Source organism: Stegostoma tigrinum, chromosome 25 (genome assembly GCF_030684315.1).
Source record: "Stegostoma tigrinum isolate sSteTig4 chromosome 25, sSteTig4.hap1, whole genome shotgun sequence".
Lineage (NCBI taxonomy): Eukaryota > Metazoa > Chordata > Chondrichthyes > Orectolobiformes > Stegostomatidae > Stegostoma > Stegostoma tigrinum.
This window is the reverse complement of record NC_081378.1, coordinates 21,080,303-21,097,480: the sequence shown is the minus strand read 5'-3', so window position 1 is coordinate 21,097,480 and position 17,178 is coordinate 21,080,303.

The following is a 17,178-nucleotide window of genomic DNA, read 5'->3' as shown; positions in this document are numbered from 1 at the left end:
CCCCTCTGAGGAGCAGGTTTGGAATTCTCTCTGAGCTTCCAGCAAAAGGTTTAGTGAGAGACACCCACTGATCTTCCAGTAGTGATGGACTCCTTTGTCCATAATTGTCTGTCTGGTTTTAGGACCATTCTGATCCATAGGAGAAGGATTTCTACTTTGGCTGCCTTTTTTTCAATCTCTGATTATCCCATTACTGCCTTTTGCCTCTCCTTTAGCTGCTTCCCTGAGCAGTGTACCCTGGTTTGAGTTCTTTGGTATTACCCCACTGGGTTAAATGTACACACATTGAAATGGATTACTGAAAGGTACCTTTCTGGTCCTGAACAGTCTGGATCTCCAGACGTGCATTAACACTTTACATTCAATATTCAGCTTAAATTCGTGCATCATACACTGTCAACTTGTCCCTTATCCTCACCATCTCTTGAAACTCCCTTCCTCTCTTTCCCTTTCTCTTTCTTGAAACTTTTACAAACTATTTTCTCTTTCCAGGTCCATCAGTGGTTTTGTGTCGATGTTAATGTTTATCGACAATAGAAAAGAAATTTATTGGACAAAATGAAGAAAGCAAACAAAGCAAGCAATTATCTCGATCATACAATTAAAAATACTAGAAAATGAACAGGGAAACACGGTTTCTGCCTGTTTACACCCACAATCCTTAAGAGATACTCAGTTGTCAAGAAGGCATATGACATGCATTCCTTCATCGGATGGGGTATTGATTACAAGAGTTGGCAGGTCATGTTACAGTTGTATAAGACTTTGGTTCAGCCACATTTAGAGTACTGCGTACAGTTCTGGTCACCACATTACCAAAACGATGTGGATGATTTGGAGAGGGTGCAGAGGAGGTTCATCAGGATGTTGCCTGGTATGGAGGGTGCTAGCTATGAAGAAAGGTTGAGTAAGTTAGGACTATTTTCATTAGAAAGAAGGAGATTGAGGGGGGACCTGATTGAGGCCTTTAAATCATGAGGGGTAGAGACAAGGTATGATAGCAAGAAGCTTTTTCCCTGAGTGTCGGACTCAATTACTAGGGGTCATGAGTTCAAAGTGAGAGGAGCAAAGTTGAGGGAAGATATGCATGGAAAGTTCTTTACGCAGAGGGTGGTGGGTGCCTGGAATGCCTTGCCAGCGGAGGTGGTAGATGCAGACACGATGGTGTCTTTTGAGATGTATCTGGACAGGGACATGGATGGACAGGGAGCAAAGGGATACAGACCCTTAGAAAATAGATGACAGGTTTAGACAAAGGATCTCGATCGGCGCAGGCTTGGAGATATGAAGGGCCTGTTCCTGTGCTATAATTTTTGTTGTTCTTTGTTCTTTGTTCCAGACAAATTTTTCTCCTATCTCACTGCTATTTTTTAAACATAATTTATTCTTCCCAGTTTCTTTTGATTGGATAGTGGATCCTCTGCACAAACACTTGGTTCGGAGAAAACTGAAACATGGTTCTGATTTGAACTCCTCGTTCTTCTGAAGTTAGACATGAATCATTGTGTTCTGAAGTCAAATGTAGCAAATGATGTGGATGTGTTGGCTCTTTCTTTAACTCAGTCATATCAGGATTGTACGTATTAACATGGCAGGAGCACCTCATAGGTGCTAAACTGCGGTCACAAACTTTCCTTCAAATGATGCATTTCCAAATGACAATCTCACTTCAACATACTCGTCAACATCCATCTGCCTCTAACTTCAAAACATCTCAATACAAAATATGTAATCCCCACATTTTTATGTACTTCTCCCCTTCAGGTCAATTTTCATTGCCTCTCAAAATTTCTTGTTCACCTAATTTCAAGACCACATTATCAGTAATAGTATATTTACGTGAAACACACATCAATGTTTGTGACCATATTTTGCACAAGTCTATTTTGATCACACCATTCAGTCTCCTTTGTGTTTGCTCCTCACAAACTGACTGCTATAACTTTGTCTTTGCTGGCCATGTCAATCATTCTCAAATTGTTTGTCTGTAACATTAAAATCCAATCAAACAGTATCAAATTAGCATCATGAAATCTCTCTAAATATACCAGTCATTGGTACTACATACAAATATAACACCCTGCCTTGGTCCCGGATGTGTAAGCACGGAATTTATATACAATCAACACAGGACTCAGTGTCAGTCTCTCTACCATTGAATCTTGCAGTGGGCACACATTTAGTTTTTAAGAAAATCAATTGACTGGTCATTTGATCCTCATCTTGTCTTCTTGTACTTAAAACAGCATCCGTACTGGCTGGTATCAAAAGCCAATTTGCATCGATTCACATAAAGTGATGTTGCTAAAACTGCTTCAGAGATAGTAGGAACTGCAGATGCTGGAGAATCTGAGATAACACGGTGTAGGGCAGGATGAACATAGCAGGTCAGGCAGTATCATTGTCGCAGGAAAGCTGACGTTTTGGGCCTAGACCCTTCTTCAGAACATTTTCTGAAGAAGGGACTCGGCCCAAAACGTCAGCTTTCCTGCTCCTATGATGCTGCCTGGCCTGCTGTGTTCATCCAGCTCTACACCTTGTTATCTGCTAAAGCTGCTGTCGTTGTCAGCACAGACATCATGCTCTCAAAGGCACTCCAACACTGGGCATTCATTGAAATGTTTCACTCTTCTTCAATGCATGTGCCAATTGAGTCACAAAAATGGTGAAATTTGGAACAAAACTCCAATGGATATGACATTATCGAGGCATGCATACGAGGTGTCTGACCTGGGGAACTGTATATCAAAAGTATTCAACGTTTCAGATGGAAAGGCAAGGGAAGTTGGGTAAATCCCTGCTAGTATTGGGTAATATCGGTGCAACAGAAGAGAGGATCTTTGAGTGAAAAACCCATCTTGGCCTGCTCCTGATCTCTCTAGCATCATTGATGCCAGTTTTCAACAATACCATTCACTCCACATGACCTCAATACATTCCTACAAACATTGAGTACAGCCACATCGCTTGCTTCTACCCAACAACAAAGAAAATTGCCCAGGAAAGTCCTGCCCAGAAGAAGCAGGACAAATCCAAATCCCTCAATTACTCTCATATCAGTCTTCACTCGATCATCAGACAAATCATGCACTTGGTCATGATACACTGCCACCAACTGGCACTTGTAATGAAATAACCTGCTTCCTGATGTTCACTTTGGGTTTTGTCAATGCCAGATGTTCAGCTTGGCACCTGGCCCCATTGCAGCTGTGGGACAAACATGGATAAATAAAACTGAACCACAGAGGTGAGCTGAGTCAGGATCCTTGACTTCAAGGAAGCATTCAACTTAGAGTGACATGAATGAATTCTAGCAAGGTGAGAAACAATGGGAATCGGTGACTCTTGGGATATCAACAGTGAATACATCTGCAGTTTGTGTTTCAGCTGGAGAACCTTCGTAATATAAGTTGGCGATTTGGTGACTGAGCGGAAAACTTAGTGTTGAATCAGAGAATGGGAAAGTTTCGGGACACTTTGCTCCATGAGTCACTTCTTTCCTGTGTACCTGGCAATCATTCATTCCCTCTCCCTGTCAACTGGCTGTCCCTGTGGGGATACCACTTTCTGCTTTGGGTAAGCCACAGAATCGCATCTTTCCTGTGTGCACAGTCGTGACATGAGCCAAGCCAAACTCTGACACATCAGGCTCTAGTACTTGCCAGCTTTTCCTGCATGTGTTCTTTCCTAGGAAGTCATAAAACGTCTGGAGCCACAGTCTGCAACAGAACGTACATTTGACAGGCCCCAGCTCTCTGTCCAATGCAGTTAATACTGATTTCCAATTGTTTTGAAATAAAAGGTTTTTAAATATTGAGATCACAGTGATGACAGGAGTATTGATTAATGCAACAGCAGTTTGCATTTTAAAATGTTAATTTTCCTTCTCTTCCACAGGATAAGCTTTGGCTTTGGACAGATGGTTCTCTGCTGGACTATACAAACTGGCATGTGAATGAACCTCGTATGTATCCCGGGACGGCGTGTGTGCAGTTTAACTATGGTTAGTTGACTCATTTGACTGAACAATATTCAACAGCAAATTAATGCCAGAGCAAGGCAAATATCACCAGATGAAATGAGTGACTTTCCAACTGGGGACAGTGAGGTTGAATTTTAGATTGAGACGGAAATCCATGTGCTGTTCTGTTAGCAGCAGATTACAGCCACAATTGGAGTTACTCTTGTCAGTGAATGAATGTACATGGTTATATGCTGCAATTTGAGGAATAAATCCCTGCCAGAGAAATGTCACTGTGCGTCACACAGCAAATAGGCCAATATACTTCAAGGGCAGTATTGCGGATACTGGGATGTAAACTGGGAATAATACTGCAGTTTGAGGAAAGTACACCTGGAATAACATTGCAGACAGAATAGAATATAAGAACAGAATGTCCCATATTGTCATGTTTACTCAAGTACGACAACACAGGTTTACAGTGAAAAGTTTGACAATGTTACCTCATATGGCGCCACCTGAGCTATAAATACCTCGGTACAAATCGGAGATAGAAAAAGAGGAATAAAAAAGAAAAGAAATTGCATTTTTTACAACGATTCATAAAATAAATTACAAATAAGACATAGTTAAAAGAAAAGATATGACAGTTAGATAATCAAATTACAAATAAACATTACAGTGCAGTAGCTCAGCGCAGTGGCTTCGACGTATGGTCTGACCACCTACACCAGTCCCCAGCCTAACAACTGAGATAACGAAGTGTGGAGCTGGATGAACACAGCAGACAAGTAGCATCTTAGGAGCACAAATGTTGTCATTTCTCTCCCCATTCCCCTTTTCTGATGAAGGGTCCAGGCCCGAAACGTCAACTTTTGTGCTCCTAAGATGCTGCTGTGTTCATCCAGCCCCACACTTGGTTATCTGAGGTGTTCTCTGGGACTCGCTTCCCTGCACCTCCCAAGGCCCTGGGCTAGTTTCCCTGCACTGCTGATGGCCTGGGACTTGCTTCACTGCACTGCCCACGGTCCAAGACTCGTTTCCCTCCACCTCCCACGGCCCGGGACTTGCAACCCTGCCCTGGAGAATGGACACTGGGTGTAACACTGTAGATATGGAATTTACACTGGGACACTGTAGGTAGAGGAAGTACAATGCGGTATATCAGTGCAAACGGAAGAATGTGTACTGGAGTTAGCACTGCAGGTTAAGGAATGCACACTTTGTGTAACACTGCAGACAGAGGAGCACGTACTGAGTGTAACATTGGACATGGGAGAATATACACTGGTTACAACAGAGCAGGGAAAGCAATGTGCACTGCAGATAATAAAGCAGAGAGAGGATCATGCACTGGGCTTACCATTGCAGACAGAGAAATGTGCACATGTTGTGAAACTGAAGAGAGAGTAATGTACATTATTTATAACTGTGCCCTCTGGGAGATGTACAGTGTATGAATTAAGGGGCTTACAGTGCACAGAAAGGAAGATAAAACTGATTGCAATGATTTACATAGAGGCTATCCATCAAGCTGAGCAGTACACAATGGGAAATGAACATTGGGATTAATGCCGCAGTTAGAAAATTGGACACCCAAGCGTCGTATCCAACCAGGCAATTGTACACTGTTTCTGACATTGCAATGGGAAAACTTTCCAGTATTTGTGTCGCAGGGGTGACTGGAATGTCGAGAAGCCTCTGCACATGGTGGGGTAACAATGGAATCAGGACAGAGTGCAAACCCTACACTTGGAGAGGCTAGCCTGCAGCGTAACACCACACTCAGAGATTTGTCCAGGTTAATATTGTTAATGAAGGAATCTGCATTCCCTTACCCAGGCACTGAGAGCTTTGAAGGAGGGACAGCTCCCCACCCCGGGATGACAAGCACACCACAGGGTGGCAGATCTTGGGAACTCCACTTGGTAACAGGCTCCCTGTGGCTGAGTTCACCTCAGTGACGATGGCCTCAGCTCCTTCACTGCTCCTTCATTTACCATTTACTAACCTCCATTGGCAGTGGGATGGGATTGTTAGTCATGGGCCATCCTGATCAGGTATTAATTCCAGGAGGAGAGAAGCCGGTGGCAATTGGGAAGGACACCTAACCGTCTAATAAAGTGTCATTCCTGACGGCATGGTCACCAAGCCCGGGAGCACAATGTCCCACCCACTGGCTCAGACAGATTGATGTATCAGCAATCTCTCTATCTAAAGAGAAAGGATGACATCAGCAAACAAACAGCTGCTGATTCACTGATGGTTAGTGTTGTGTTGGATATTTCTTTTCACAGATGTTCCCGGTCAATGGGATGATACTTTTTGTCGTTTCAAGAAACCCTATGTTTGCACCTACAAACTCAATCGAAATTAGGAGAATCTGGTGATGTTCCGTGGATCCTGTCCAGGAATGGATCCTATTCCTCAATTTGTGGAGCTGCAATTCCAGCCCATGATGACTGTGCTGACCAAAACTCTCAGTCAACAATAAATATCATTGAACCCTCACTGTGTGTTTGATGCTGTGTGAGTCTTGTTTATTGCTGTTGACCTGACCCACGATAGCTTCCTGCTCACCTCTTCACTCTGTCAGGTCAGAGAGACTCAGTAAACTCAGTTTTCAGTGCACTTAGCTGTCCCATGCAGTGTTCAAACTAGACAATGTCCTGAAACGTGCTGGGAATGGCATTGGGCAGTGTTCCTTTGGGCTGTAGGGTACAGTCCCTTCCTCACCCACACACTCTGGTTTCCAGGGCGACAGCAGAGAGTCAGCGGGATGGCTGCCCAATTAATCTCTGCAACCAGAAGCTTTCCAAAGTCACTGATTACAAGCTATAGACACGGCTTAGAAACTGTGATTGAGATTGTGCTGTTGACTGTACCCAGATGTCCAATTCCTTGGTGTTGGTGATGATGGGAGACAGTCATTCGAAAGTGAGTGGGTCCAGGATTTGAAACAGACTCATTCTTCTCAATGTGATGGAGATATCCTACAAAGCCACTAGCACCTTGTGCACTGAGCTCACATCAAAAGTCACATGTTTTACGATGTAGTATTTCTGAGGGTGTGTTCCTCACTGGCTCAGCCTGTATTTATTGTCCATCCCTAATTGCCCTTCAGATCACAGTGGTGAGCAGGCTTTGTGAACTGCCGTTCACGGAGTGGGAGTATACTCATTCTATTTTGAAGCAGGAAAGACCTCAACCAGGTAACAATGAAGGAATGGCAATGTAACTCCAACACTGGACAGTATGTAGCTTGAAGGTTAATTTGAAGCTGACCATGTTCCCAAGTACCTGGTGCTTTTTGTTCTTCCAGATGTAGAGGCCATGAATTGGGCATGTGCTATTATTAGAGCGTTATTTGTTGCGGAACATCTTGTGAATGGTATTGTGCATAAGTGGCACAAGGGAATGAAGGGTGAAGGTACTGAATGAGGTGCCAGTCACACAGAATACATTGCCCCGATGGAATCAAGCCTCTTGAGTGATGATGGAGCTGTAACCATCCTTGTAAATGGGGTGTTTTTTATCACAGACCTGACTTGTGGCAAATCAACCATCTTCACCTGAGGCCATTGCCACAAGATTTCCTCAGTCCAATCATGTTCAGGTGTTTCATCAATAACATTCCCTCCATCATAAAGACAGAAATGGGGATGTTCACCAATACGTTCACCACCATTCATTATTCCTCGGGTACTGAATATATGAACATGTGAACAGGAGTGGGCCATTCAGGAATTGTGCTTTCTCCATCATTTAATATGATCATGGCTTATTGAATCCTCCAGTGCCTTTAACTCACACAATCCTCTTACACTTCCTGCTGTGATATTCAGAAATTAATTATCCTTAACTTTAAACTATTAAATGAGTAAGGCACAGAATTTCAAAGATTCACAACAGATATTAAACTCTTCAGATATCGGATCCGACAATGTCCAAATGCTCCAAGACCTTAACGATATCCAGGTTTGTCTGACACCTGGCAAGTGACTTTCATAACACACAAATTTCACTCAGTCACAATCTTCAAAAAGACAAAGTCTAAACGTTAGCCCTGACCTTCAATGGAATTCCCAATGCTGAAATCCCACTGTCTACATTGCTGGGGATCATTATTCACGAGAACCTGCACCATAAAAATACTGTGACAACAAAAGCATGTCTGGGGCTGAGAATCTTGGAGGGAGAACCTCATCTCCTTACTTCGAAAGCCTAACCATTATCCATGAGGCATGAGCAAGGAATGTGTTGGGATACTCCCCACATCTTTGTACATGTGCCTCCAATGGCATTCGAGAAGCTGATACCCAGGAGGGCAAAGCAACCCATATGATTGGCACCATAACCACAGACCATCACTCCATCCTCCTATTGATGCGCAGTATCAGCAGGGCATACCATGAAGAACATGCATTGCTGAGGTTCACCAAGTATCCTCAGGGAGCTTCTTCCAAACATTCAACTAATAAATCTAGAAGGACAAGGCCAGTTGATACAAAGCAACACCAGCACCTGCAAGTGGCTCTACAAGAGATAATCGGAACTGCAGATGCTGGAGAATTCCAAGATAATAAAATGTGAGGCTGGATGAACACAGCAGGCCAAGCAGCATCTCAGGAGCACAAAAGCTGACGTTTCGGGCCTAGACCCTTCATCAGAGACGGGGATGGGGAGAGGGAACTGGAATAAATAGGGAGAGAGGGGGAGGCAGACCGAAGATGGAGAGTAAAGAAGATAGGTGGAGAGAGTATAGGTGGGGAGGTAGGGAGGGGATAGGTCAGCCCAGGGAAGATGGACAGGTCAAGGAGGTGGGATGAGGTTAGTAGGTAGATGGGGGTGCGGCTTGGGGTGGGAGGAAGGGATGGGTGAGAGGAAGAACAGGTTAGGGAGGCAGAGACAGGTTGGACTGGTTTTGGGATGCAGTGGGTGGAGGGGAAGAGCTGGGCTGCTTGTGTGGTGCAGTGGGGGGAGGGGACGAACTGGGCTGGTTTAGGGATGCAGTTGGGGAAGGGGAGATTTTGAAACTGGTGAAGTCCACATTGATACCATTAGGCTGCAGGGTTCCCAGGCAGAATATGAGTTGCTGTTCCTGCAACCTTCGGGTGGCATCATTGTGGCACTGCAGGAGGCCCATGATGGACATGTCATCTAAAGAATGGGAGGGGGAGTGGAAATGGTTTGCGACTGGGAGGTGCAGTTGTTTGTTGCGAACTGAGCGGAGGTGTTCTGCAAAGCGGTCTCCAAGCCTCCGCTTGGTTTCCCCAATGTGGAGGAAGCCACACCGGGTACAGTGGACGCAGTATACCACATTGGCAGATGTGCAGGTGAACCTCTGCTTAATGTGAAATGTCATCTTGGGGCCTGGGAGAGGGGTGAGGGAGGAGGTGTGGGGCCAAGTGTAGCATTTCCTGCGGTTGCAGGGGAAGGTGCCGGGTGTGGTGGGGTTGGAGGACAGTGTGGAGCGAACAAGGGAGTCACGGAGAGAGTGGTCTCTCCGGAAAGCAGACAGGGGTGGGGATGGAAAAATGTCTTGGGTGGTGGGGTCGGATTGCAAATGGCGGAAGTGTCAGAGGATGATGCGTTGTGTCCGGAGGTTGGTAGGGTGGTGTGTGAGAACGAGGGGGATCCTCTTTGGGCGGTTGTGGCGGGGGCGGGGTGTGAGGGATGTGTTGCGGGAAATACGGGAGACATGGTTAAGGGCGTTCTCGATCACTGTGGGGGGAAAGTTGCGGTCCTTGAAGAACTTGGACATCTGGGATGTGCGGGAGTGGAATGTCTTATCGTGGAAGCAGATGCGGCGGAGGCGGAGGAATTGGGAATAGGGGATGGAATTTTTGCAGGAGAGTGGGTGGGAGGAGGTGTATTCTAGGTAGCTGGGGGAGTCGGTGGGCTTGAAATAGACATCAGTTACAATCTGGTTGCCTGAGATGGAGACTGAGAGGTCCAGGAAGGTGAGGGATGTGCTGGAGATGGCCTGCAAGCCAGTCACCAATTTACTTTAGAAATATATAACTGTTCCTTCAGTGTCACAGGGACAGTATCCTCGAACACCCTCCGTAACAGAATTGTCAATGTGACTGCAGCAGACAGAAGCAGTTCAAGAAGACAGCTCCCAACCAACTTCTCAACGCCGACTATGAAAGGGCAATAATCCATGGTACGGCTCATGATGCCCACAGACATGGATAGATTTTTTAAAATGTCAGCAACGTATTATCCAGGAAATATCATCCTTACAAAGTCAACCCAGAGAAATTAACCTGAGTGCAAGAAGAAATCAGGGTTATGATGGAGTTTTCAAATGAGTTGTAGAGGCTGGTGCTCAGCAAAGGTGGTGGTGTTGAAAACAAGCCAATCACAGTGTCAATCATTGCAAGGTCAAAGAGTAACAAAAGGCAGATTCACCCCTGACCCTATGACTGGGGCATTGTACTGAGAGGATTGGACAAGTACAACTTGTTATAAAACCTCCCTTGTTAAACGCTGTTCGACATTTCCATTTGTTAACATTCCAACTGATGGATTCCTGAACAAGTCAGATCACTGAACTGAATCTGGCCCGACATTCCATCTTTTCTTTCTTAAATTAATATGACAGCCTTTCACTGAAAGAGAGTGAGACAAGGGATAGATTTGGATTTAAGAATAAGACAGAAATTTGTTGATGAAGAGAAATGGAAATAAACAAAAGAAATCAAACGGCCTATTGAATAATTTCAGTACATGTGGAAAAGCAAAATCCCATCTACTCCACAAAACCATCATGCTGCAGTAATTTCAGAAACTGACAAACTCCATCCACATCAAATTGATCACTTTGTTTGAATTGCTCCTTCTGAGTTCCAGTACTGTGAGGTGTGAGATATTTTCCCAGTCCACTGACACTACTCAGTCCTCTGACCTTTTTTAATCTTTTGAACATCTGTGGAGTTCTCAACCAACTCAGAGTCTGGAAGCTTCACAAATTCCTCTCTTTCACTCAGCTACCTTATTTCCTGCTCTGCTCTGAACAATTCCCTTTTTCTGGATGAGACTACACTTGGCCCTGGCCCCAGTCGAGTCTTATTTGATTTGCCAAAATGCTCCCCAACTTTTCTTTCAAAAGTATCTGCTAATTGCTTTCTCTGCAAAGGTAATGCTTGTATTTTCCGTCTCTCCAATTTTAAAACAGCCACATCAAATTTCAGTCAACAATATAGAAAACACAGGCTGCTTTAAAATCATTGCTCCGGAAGGACTTGCTTTCCTGCTTCAGAAATACGAACCGAGACCCACATGCCACCAGTCCCCAATTCAAACACACGAAAAATGATATTTATATGCATAAATCATACACCACTCAACACACCCTGAACTTGAATTGTCACTTGGTGAGAAATGCCTGATGTCCCCAAATCCATTAATGCTGCAGTTTCCAACAGTGCTTTATAATTTAAATAGTATTTAGCTGCTGTATTCTTCCTGCAAAGTGCATGCCCTCACATTCCCCACATTATACTCCATGTGCCAATTTTAGGCCCAATCACATAACCTGTCTATATCCCTCTGTTGACTCGGTTACACTGTCTGTGTTATCTTCACGTGCCTGATTCTTTGTAGGCTACATGGAACATGCCTTGTTCAGAACTAATAGGTCTCTCCCAACAACTCACTCTCCGGTCTATCAATGACATCACTGGTGCTCCTTCCCTCTCTCATTCCCAATTGGAAATATTGATACATTTCTCTACCATTTTCCTCGCTGCTCTCATCTTCACCTGGTCTAACTTGCACACCTCCTTTCCATTCAGCGACGTCTCTGCTTCCATTTCTGGGGAAACACAAGTCACCAATATCCACTGCAAATGCACTGGCACCTGTTAGCCGCACGCTGCAGCTTTACATCCTGCATCCTGCAGGGACTCCATCCCATTTTAACAGTTTTTCCATGGTGGGCATCAGAAATGTCCAACTTTTTCCTCAACCTGGGATTCCCTGTTACTGTGGATGACAGGCCCCTAACCATCATATCCTCTTTTGCCCTGACCCCTTCTCTTCACACTCACAGCAATAACAGAGTCTCCCTTGTCCTCACTTACCAGCAGCCTCCACATACAAAGAATCACAAGCTGCCATTTCTGACTCCTCCAGCGGGATGGCACCACCAGACACATATTGCTCTGCCCTGCCTTGTCTGCATTTCGCAGGTCCATTCCCTCTCAACAGCCTGGTCCATTCCTCCTCCATTCCCATCATTTCAAACACAGCCCCCACAAAACCTTTCCTTACAATTAGAGAAGGTGCAAAACTTGCTTCTTTATCTTCTCCCCCATCACTATGCAAGGTCTCAGACACACCTTCCAGGTGATGCAGCAATTCACCTGAACTTCGTTCAATCCAATTGACCATATTCATTCCCAGCAACCCTCCTTTATCAGGACCTGTCCAGTGATAAGTCAGACAGAATACATCTCCAGACAGGGTCTTCGGGGAATGTCTGTACAGATCAAACGGTAAGTATAGAGTTCTTTCTGAAAGTTCCACTGATGCTGGAAGATGATATATATGTGAATATTATTCACTGGTTTTGATGTTTTGATATTTTTAATGTAATATAATGACAAGTAAATTGTAAATATACTCATTGCTAACAATCATGAATTTCCGATCTGAGAAATGCATTCACTCCCAGCCTGATTACAGTTGTCAGGAACCATGAGTACAGTTTCATTTCTCACTGAGCTCTTCCATGCCACGTTGTACGATTTAATGTGTAACTCCAGGAACATTCTTATGGTTTCCAATCCTTCCTGTGCTGAGTGGTCAGTTTCTGATTGGACAGCAGGAATTTGGACAGCAATGTTTCTAGAAACAATTGGATCTGATTTCAACGGGTTCCTTCCTTCTTCACTGTCTGCTGTATATATTTACAGTAAGACTTACCAACTAATCACATCAGACAACAGGGAGAGAGACAGATAGACGGAGCGATTGAGGTAAGCACAGGAGCAGGAGAGACCAACCTTAACTGTGAAACCTTGACACTGATGGTGAATTGTTTCTGTTGTGTTTCAGGTGAGGGGAAAGGAACATCACTGCAGACATGATGCTGCTGATGGGATTGGTGCTGAGTACATTGATTGTCAGTAACATAGCAGGTAGGGTCAACCTAACATAGTGCGTGAGGACATGTTAGTGCTGTGAGCTGAGGAATTAATGGATCTCCTGTTGTGTGAATTAGAGAAAACAGACAGAGGTGGTACCTGAGGAATCTCCTCAAATGAACAATGACCTAACCATTGGCACATGTTTGATATTCTATACATTACTCACTCTCAGTTCACTCCCCATATGGGCACAGCTTCCTTCACCATTCCATCTGACTTACTGCCCCTCTCCCTCCTGCCTGCCTGTGCCCAGGGCAGATGGAAATGCCCAGCCCAGCTGTCTCTTTTAGTCTGTTCCCACATTCCTGCTCATTCTCCCTCTCTTCCTGCTCTCCTGCTTCTTTCCATCAACTCATTTTCCACTCAGTCCAAACCTACTCTCCTGCTCACTGCTCAAATGCTTTCAGGGCCTCCCACAGACTGACCCCTTTCTATTCTCACTAACAGAAATACATTAATGACCAACTCAATCTGATCTTATTCTCACATTTACTCTTCAAAAGTATCCCACTCAGTTATCTGCTTCTCTGCTCACCTCCTTCTCATTTAATATCCAAATCAATGTAATTCCCCTATTCTGCGCATTTCCCAAACTCATTAATTTTCACCCAGTCTAATCCCAATCTCCCCTTCACTTCCAATGCACTGCCATTTTGAAGAAGCTTTCTCATTCCCCTTCTGAAGAATCAAAGGTCTCTGTTCTTAGTTTTTAGCTCAGGATTCTTCTCCCCCGACCTGCAGCACAGACAGTGGGAAGAAATGGTGTGTGCTTCTTTTGGGGAGCTCTTTCCGCATCGAGAGCAACCCATGAATATAGGACACACCTTTTCAGTATCTTTGGCCCTCATTCCCGGTTCCTGGTGCATGTCCTGCATCCGGATTCCTGTGATGTTACAGCCAATGCTGGAAGGCTGTGCTAGTTTGGGGAAGTAGCTTATTGTTAATTTCTGTCACTTGTTACCATGACAATGAACAGCAGAGACTGGTTCAGTGCATTCCTCACTTTGTGCTGGGTACGTGGACTCAGATTTTTTTCACTGATCATTGGTGAACCTACAAGTCATTGGAATGGTGTCTCATGGCATGGAGGGAAGCTTTAGCTTGAGGAATGGGGCACATTGTTCAATATCTCCTGGGTGTGGGGTGGGAAGATAGTGATAGTCGATCATCACCTTTGGCGTGGAGGATAGAGTGAGGTACACTGACAAAGAGCCCACTGCTGGGTATGACAACTTTATCCCTCAAGTTAACATCAGCGCGCATTTATGTAGTACCCTTCACACAATGGGCTTCACACTGCGTGTCCCCCACTGGGCATCAAACAAACAAATCATTGTGGTTTCATTGAGCTTGTTCAATTCCCAATTACCCCAATAACACCCTGCATACATTTACATAAGTTTAAGCATGAACATGCAGTTCGGAATAGGATTGCTATTTTTTCAAAGAAGTTTTCAAACAGCTGGAAGAAATGGTATGTACCACTTTTGGGGGTTCTCTTTGACCATGAGGAATGCCCACCAGAACATAGAGCCCCCTCACTTCCTTCCCAAGCATTCCACACTCTCCTGACCCAACACACTGCATGAACCATTTTACTGGGTCCATGGTGCACTGCCCTGGGACTGACTGCAGTACCAGCAGCAACCACTACAGGGCTCATGGCGCTGCTGGGCCTGCTGGCCAATCTGATTGGCTGGTAAACGCATGAGGGCAGAAGTTTCTCATGGAGTAAGGGACAGACGTCACACAATTAGTCGAGTTAGCCCCTTAGTCTGCAATGTCTTTTGGCTGCAGGGTGCAATTCTTTTGCATCTTTAGGTCCGTGCTGGGAAAGACTTCTGCAAAGTCCTTCTCACTTCACCATGTTATCCTGTATTTACACATGGAGGCTGCTTGTCCCTAATACAGCCTCATTCATAGTAACGTCCCAGAGTATCAGAACCTCAAACATACCTCTTTGTATCTGTCAGCCAGGGCTCCTAGACTGGCCCAGATTAACAGCCCTAATCAGGGAACTCATATTCTATTTCATCCACCTCGATAACCTCGTTACAATCACATCTTTCCCCGCCTGACTCCGAGGATATAGGCCAATCCTTTTCCTTGGAGAGCCTCCTGGTGCATTTTCACACTGGCTCTGGTTCCTCTGACTCAGTGCCTGATACGGACGGTGTGTAACGCATGGGAGCTCATCTTATCAGCAGCGTCTCAGCAAAATGTCACTTTCTTCTGCTGGCAAGGTGTTGGGCTACATCCTCCATGTCCCTCTCTGATTCAGAGCATTTGTCAATCATTGATGGAAATGATGTACTCAAGGGGTCCAGCCGCATTTCTGACTGCCACGAGACGCTCGACACTTCATGTTCCTATTTGTGAATTTGTGGCTTTCATATGATCCACATTGTTGTTCAGAACTGTTGCAGCTCCAGGAACTTTACACTGGCCCTGAATGAATGGTGAGCATGCCTCTTACCCATGCAGGGCCACTCCCATCATTCCTGCATCAAGTTTTGTTCCCTGCATCAAACTGTCTCTCACGCTTGGCACAGCCTTCTGTCTGACATTGGTGTTCCTAATGTCGTTTCACCAATTTCCCTGCCCCTGCCCCACTCTCCTCCAGCTTCAAGACAATTCGGCTTTATCTGGTGTGGAGTCTTCGACCCTTTAGCAACTCTGCTGGTACTACACAGTTGCGTGTCGAGTAGTCCTATAATCACTAAGAACCGTGACATCTTCATATGTCACAAGGCTATAGACTGTTTCTCCCAGCCTGCTTTTAAAGTTTGGACTGGACTTTCTGATGCTCCATTGGATGAAGGATGGCATCAAGCTGTTCTGATATTTCGACTTAGGAATTACCCAAATTCGTTGCTGTTAAATTATGGCATGTTATCAGTGACCAACACATCCAGGACTCCGTGCATTAAAAACAATATGCAAAATATTTTTACCATCGTCCCCATGTTTGGCGAATTGACTCTACGCCCATTCCACCCCTTTGAGTGGGTGTCTACAATGATGAAAAACTTTGAGCCCATGAAAGGACCTGCATAGTCAACATAAAAATGACTCCAGGGTTTGTCAAACATGTGGGGGACCTGCTGATGTTAACATTTGTCCTTGTTGGCACTCTTGGCACTGCCCCACCAATATGGCAATGTCTGCATTCAAGCCAAGACACTAGACCTAACATCTGCCCAGCATCTTCATTGCTGGAGAACAAAGCATGGCCCTGATGGAATAACAAGTTGTGGAGCTGGATGAACACAGCAGGCCAGGCAGCATTACAGCAGCAGGAAAGCTGACATTTTGGGTCTGGACCCTTCTGCTAAAAATGGGTCCGGACCCAAAACATCAGCTTTGTTGCTCCTCTGATGTTGCCTGGCCTGCTGTGTTCATCCAGCTCCACACCTTATTATTTTAGACTCCAGCATCGGCAGTTCCTACCATCTCTTGGCTCTGATGGAGTTCAGCTTGTATTTGGAAGCAATCTTTGCTCAGGACAATCACTCTCACTCCCTGTAACAATGTGCAATCCAATTGGACATTCATCTCCATTGGGCCACCTATTAGCTATTACCTCCCCAATACTGCACGGGGAGGAATCACATCTCAATGCTAGGTCTTTCTTAGGATCATTGTGTGCCAATACCTTATAGAGTGATAGCGGTTTCTTGATGTCTCTGAAAGCCATATCTTGTCTATCCAAGCATTTCCAAAGCTGACAATTTTTAAGGATCTGGAGAAGGTAGTGTGGGACTGGGGCAGACAAAGTCAGAAGTCACTCAACATCAGGATATAGTCCAACAGGTTTATTTCACATCTCAAGCTTTCAAAGCACTGGTCCTTCATCAGAAGATGGCCAGGCATGTGCACAGGCACAGAATATATGGGTGGAGAGATAACAGCAAGATAATTTCTGGTAATTAAGAGATTCAACAAATAACTATGAATAGTCTGAGTGAAGTGTCGAGAGGCTGAATAACGAAGTCTTTGCAAGTGATCAAATATGTCAAACGGTGTATAAAGTGCCAATGTCCGAAGAACAACTGAAGG